Consider the following 6,239-nt stretch of genomic DNA (forward strand, 5'->3'; position numbering starts at 1 on the left):
AGACAGTTCAATCAATGTACAAGTTACTCTACTTATTTTAAATAAATGCCTTTTAGATTTAGTAAACACCATTAGAGCAAACATGGTTTAAAATAAGGTAACTGATTTATATTTCTCCAAATGAAACTCCTAAACACACTTAAGTAAAGAAATACTTATATGAGCCCCAGAAAATTGCTTTTTGTGTGAAGTGTGTCTTAGCTTTCAGAACCATGTAGTTGAACAAGATGCCTTTAACAACAATAGGCAGATGGGCCCTTGCTGGTAGCCGTTAAATTTTCTGGTACTGTGTGTAAAGTTCTAAATTTGGGCTGTCAAAATAGTCCTCCTCTTCTGATACTATATCTGGCATGGCTATCACAAACTTAGTTAATATGACATTTAACTTAAGAGCTTTAGCTTTTATTCTTTTGGAACATATATGTAAAGGGGATGCCAAATAATCACTGAGTTTAGTGGATAATTCTAAAGGGTTCTGTTCAGCTTCTAGAGCTTCATGCCTTGTAGCCATAGATGAGAACTAGTCCCCATCTCATTTCTGAGTGATTTAATGCCTGGTGACTGATGCTTCAAAAAGAAAAGGGGATACATTCACTGAACCTGTGCTAAACTCTACTCTGTTCCACACACTGGGGCATCTCCTTAGTACAGGGCTCCTTCTATCATTAGGCTGCTTGAACACCTTGTCTGGACATGGGTATCCACCACAATTAACCAACCAAGCACTTTTGTTTTCTTCCTGGTTGGTCCTTCCTCTTGTTGGCCCACTCTCCGGGAAGCCTGGTCATTGGTTCCATGGACCTGTGAGGCTGAGTTCCTGGCTTCCATGGATCTCACAATTTTTCTATCCCTCAGAAGAATGCAGTGTCTGAGGGTGGGGACCTTGAGGCAATACTACATTTATTTGAATACAAAAACTCTTAAATCAGACAAAGTGGACCTGAGTCCTGCCGGAAACAGTTAGTTACTAACCTTACCTGGCATGAGATAGGCTTTGCTTCTAGGCCCTGTACTTTAAGGAATAATAGTGAAAATGAATCCCCTTTTCCTCCCCATTTTTCTCTGTTGTGACCTGAGATAGAGCCTAAGAGTCTCCTTGTGCTGAGAAAATTCTCTGCCACTAAGCCACACCCTTGAACACTCATTGATTATGAGACAGATTCTTGCTTGTTGCCCAGATCATCCTTGTACTTGCCATCCTTCAACCTCTCTCTATGGATTCTACCATAGCCAGAAATGAAGACTGTATAAGTTTTCTGAAAGATCAACTCTATCATGAGCAGAAAACCTCAAGATAATCCTGAGTAAATCTGCAGTAAAGGGACAGACACTCTAGTTTGGACCCACCACAGTTCCTCCTGTAGCAACACATTCAGATGTAGCTTATCTCAGAGAGCTCGAAAGAGGCAGAGTAGTGAGCCAGCATTACTGTCCAGATCCACCCTTGCATCTTAGAAGGCTCAGCTCATTCCTATGCTGGTATGTTGTTAATCATGTCTATTTAGTCCTCAATCCCCAAAGGCAACCTCAATAACTGCCAACATCCCTCAATGCTGATAAGCACAAGAGGGATGAGCCTGGCATCTAGATACTACTACATTTGGTCACAGATCTAAAGCACAAAGTGACATGCCAATCACCTAACTGTCCTTATGGATGTCACCTGTCCACAAGTGCTGAGAGACTGGTGTGGTGCTTTAAAGGACATATTCCTCATGGTCTTCAGCATTTGAATACCCCACTCCTAGTTGAGGGTATTGATTGGGTAAGTGTAAATATGGTCTTGCTGAAGAAAAGTATGACACTGGGGACTGGGCTGTGAAGTTTCAACAGCCTATGTCATAGTTAGTGTGATCTCTGTGCTCCTTGCTTACAATTCAAGATGGGCTTGTGCAGCCCGTCTTCTGTCCTCTACCATGACAGACTCTAGTTCTCTGGAACTATAAACCCAAATGAACTCTTTCTTCTATAACGTGCTTTGGTCATGATGGGTTTTTGTTGTTTTTGTTGTTGTTGTTGTTTTTAATATAAGCAGAAAAGTAACTAATACAACTGGAAGCTATAATTTAAACAAGATTTTTAATTTTTTTATTTATTTTTCTGTGTGTGCACACATACGTATACAGCTACATGTGGAGGCTGGAAGAGGCTGATGGATCCCAGAAACCTGCAGTTACAGGAGGTTGTGAGCCACCAAGTAAAGGAATTTGAAGCCTGAATCAGGTCTTCTGGAAGAGCAGTATGTGTTCATAACTGCAGAGTCATAACCCCAGCTAGGCAGGCCCTGCTTCGTGTAGGGACATGACCATACTTTCTTCCTATTAAAGGCAAAGAGAGAAGCTTGGAGTCATATCCACTGTGACATCACTAGTGGAAGACAGAATAAGAAATGCTGTCTGCTAGCTACTGACCTATGAAGTTGCCCACACCTCGATTTGCTATCCATGTCATGAAAGTGATCTCTTCTCTCTCTCTCTCTCTCTCTCTCTCTCTCTCTCTCTCTCTCTCTCTCTCTCTCTCTCTCTCTCTCTCTCTCTGTCTCTCTCTCTGTCTGTCTGTCTCTCTGTGTGTGTGTCTCTGTTTCTCCTCTCTCAGAGGTGGGAGGAATCCTGGGAGTAGCTCATGCAGGGCGGAAGGATAGCCCATTGCAGAGAATCTTGGAACGGTCAGTGAGTTGTGTTTAGGAAAGCTATGTAGGTCAGAACATCAACCCTCATCAACAGAATGACTGGTCAGTGTAAATATTCATAACTTATATAAACTACTTACATCTATATTTTGTTCTTTTATTTTTGAGACAAGGCTCATGTAGGCCAGACTGTGTTCTATATTTGCTGTGTAGCTTAGACTGCTAGGACTACAGGAGTGGCTTCCTCTTATAAAGACAAAATAAGAATGATTCACTACACAGCAGCACAGGAAAAGACAACAAAGAGCCTCCTTTAAAAAGCATGGGTGGATTTGGTCAGTAAATCTACCAGGCCCACCTTATGTGACACTAGGTATCAAACTCAGGGCTTCATTTGTGCTGGGCAAGTACTTTACCAATTGAATTACACTTCTGACCAAATGCTGGTAACTAACATCCATTCAAAGTGTTAGAGACAAATAATAGCTTTCTAGATCTGACGGTGAGGCATTTATTGCAAGTGTCCCTTTACAGACTAATGGTTAATTTTTCTGTTTTTAATTCCCTTTTTTATAACAACATTATAGATTCTAATTACTTCTAAGAAAACTATCAAATTCATAAATACTTGCTTTAAAGGTATCCTTCCCAAAAGAAAATTTCGCCCAAGAGACATAGAGTGGTTTCCTTTTTTAACTCCATATGACAAGATATTATGCTTCTCTTCCATGCACAGATTAATCACCGTGGTCACCAGTTGCCTGGCTTGCCTTTTAGCAGCCTTTGTCTGGGCCAACCAATTCCTTTGCTCTTGTAAGATAGACATAAAGCCCTTATCACACCAACATGCTGCGGCAAAGTTCACATTTGGGTTTGTCTATTGATTCACTGGAAAAAAACAGAAAGATGAAAATGATTATTTTAGGAGCAGGAGAGGTAAGGAGACTTCAGTGAAGAAATTGCCTCAAATTACACACTGTTCTCCAAATGGGTAGATAGTTAATTTTCTCCTTACTGTGATCAGAGGCCTCAGTGCCTTAGAGAAGGAAAGGACTTACCTTGGTTTCTGGTTTCAGAGAATGGAGCCCATCATCTGGATGAAGACATGGAGGAGTTCCTGGAAGTCAAAATGTACAGCTGAAATTTGTTTTATCTCAGTGGGTCCAGTGACCAGAAGAGGCTAGAACTAGTGTCCAGTAGCTACACTGTAATCCATAAGGCCTATCCTCATGGCCCTAAGTTGGACAGGTAGGCCCATGTCCCAAAAGTTCCAAGACTTCCCAGAACAATGCTACCAGGTGAGACCAACTGTCTAAACACTGCAGGAGTGTCCACGTTCAAACCCTAACAGAGACCAAGAGAAAGGACTTGAGTAAGACCCAAGCCCACTGTGTTGGTGCTTCCTGGAAAGGGAGGTGAGGAAGAGATTCACAACCTCCATTTCTGTTAGATACAATCCCCCTTTTTAAACCTCAGGCTGCTTCTCTGGGCAGGTATTGTTTGTAGTAGATTGCTATCTTTGAAGTACTCAGGAAATTAGGAGGTCATTTGGCCGACCAAAACCCTATACCTGTCCTAAGTTAAAGGAAACACACCTTTTAATAGATATGGGATGTAACATTAAAACAGGAAAATATATTAAAATATAATCTGAAATTGTAGTAAATTCCATTAAGTGTTTTTGTACATTTGTGTTTAGACAAACAAAAAAAAGTAATCCTTGCAGTTGGGCTACATAGTGACATCTAGGTTCAAAGGGAGACCTTGTCTCAAAGCAAGTGTGTGTGTGTGTGTGTGAGAGAGAGAGAGAGAGAGAGAGAGAGAGAGAGAGAGAGAGAGAGAGAGAGAGGCAGACAGACAGACAGAAACAGAGACAGAGAGACAGAGACAGAGATAGAGAGAGGGAAGGAGAAAAGGAGGGAGGGAAGAAAAGGGGAATAGAGGAGGGGAAGGGAGTGGCAAGGAAAGAGGTATTTCATTCACAAAACATCTTTTATTTCTGCTCAGGAGTGATGTTATCTGTCAGAGCCCTGAATTTTAAACACAATGAAGGGAAATTGCAGCTAAAGTGAATTCTGGGTGATGGGTTGCAGTTTTATATCAAAGGCACCTTCCTAATTCTAATTACCCCTTGATCTCAGGTGGAGTGAGAAATATTGGGGTGGTCAGAATTTTAAGCCCCATAAAACTGGAGTTGCATGCTTATTCATTCATCTAGTATGTATAATCTTGGCTTCCTAGTGATTCTTTAAAACTGGGATGCACTAGTTGAGATAAAATAAAGCCAAGGACCCTGCATTTGTTCTGGCCAATGAGGTTATGTTCATAAATGACTGTTGGCATTCCTTCCATTGTAGTAAATACACTGTCATCATCAGAATCATAAACATAATGCAATATTTTTAAAATGTGGAAACTTCTTGATGTGATCAGTCATCCTCACAGAGCCTTGACCATGGAGATCTGAAGTCTCTGTGGCCCACTTGGTGTTCCAGTTTGATTTTGTTGGGGTCTACTGAATTGGATGATGGGAGACATCCAATCTGTCAAATGGGACCACCTGGGAAGCACAAGCCCTGTTGCTTCTCAGTTTGGATCCCTGAAGAAAGTACTGTACTGCAGCCTCTCCAACATGGCACAGGTGGGTTCTAACCCCAAAGAGTTTCCATTTCTTTAATCAAGTGTAGGAACTTTTCAAGTCTCCAATTTCTACACAAGAGCTCATCAAATACAAAACCAGAGCGCACAGGGGAGACAAGGAAGACTCTAGCAGAACAGAGTGAGCATCATCAACAAAGCAAAACCCTTTTATGGATGTATTATTTAGAAGGCAGTTTATTATGGTATCAATTTAGTTATACAACAGAAGTAAGCTCTCTCTAGCTAAGCTCTCCTTAACTAGAGCTAGGCATGGTTTCCCTGCTCTTGTAGAGCAGGCCTCAAACACAATCAGAGAGTAGTTTTTTTTTTTTTTTAAACTAATTGTGCTAACATTCCATCCATAGCCTTTGAAATATATTAGAAATGTGGTAGAAACTCCATGATACCCTTACATTCCCCCTTAAGTAGAATTTGAGCATATTTAACATTTTAATCTCCTAAACGTATTGTCTTTTGAGTTAAAAGCTAACATTTTAGGTTGAGTGGTAATAACAAAGGTTCTGTGAGAAAGAACAGTATAAGTAAAATAAGACTGTTCCTCTTTCCTGAGTCTGGAGGTTCATGCCTTTTAGGCACCTGGGTAATCCTCAACATTAGATGTTACAGGTGTTACAGCTTCCAAGTTACCAAGTAGAATGAAGAGAGAAAGTACAACAAATGACTTATCTTCAAGAAGATGACCATCTTTGGTTCAAGTAAAACCTCATAGGTATGCCTAGCTGCAAGAGAGTCCAGGAAATGCAATCCCCAGATGGACTGTACAACCTCACAGGAATGTTTAGCTGCAAAAGAACTTGAAAAACACAGACCCCACATGGGTAGTCACTGTGTGTCTAAATGCAGTCTCCTATTACTAAACATAGAAGCGGGAGAATGGACACTTGGGACATGAAGGCAACTTTGAAGCAGTTTTCACAAGTCTGACCATCAGTCTGGTTCTATTTCTGAG

Source organism: Mastomys coucha, unplaced genomic scaffold (assembly GCF_008632895.1).
Source record: "Mastomys coucha isolate ucsf_1 unplaced genomic scaffold, UCSF_Mcou_1 pScaffold17, whole genome shotgun sequence".
In the NCBI taxonomy this organism is placed as follows: Eukaryota; Metazoa; Chordata; class Mammalia; order Rodentia; family Muridae; genus Mastomys; species Mastomys coucha.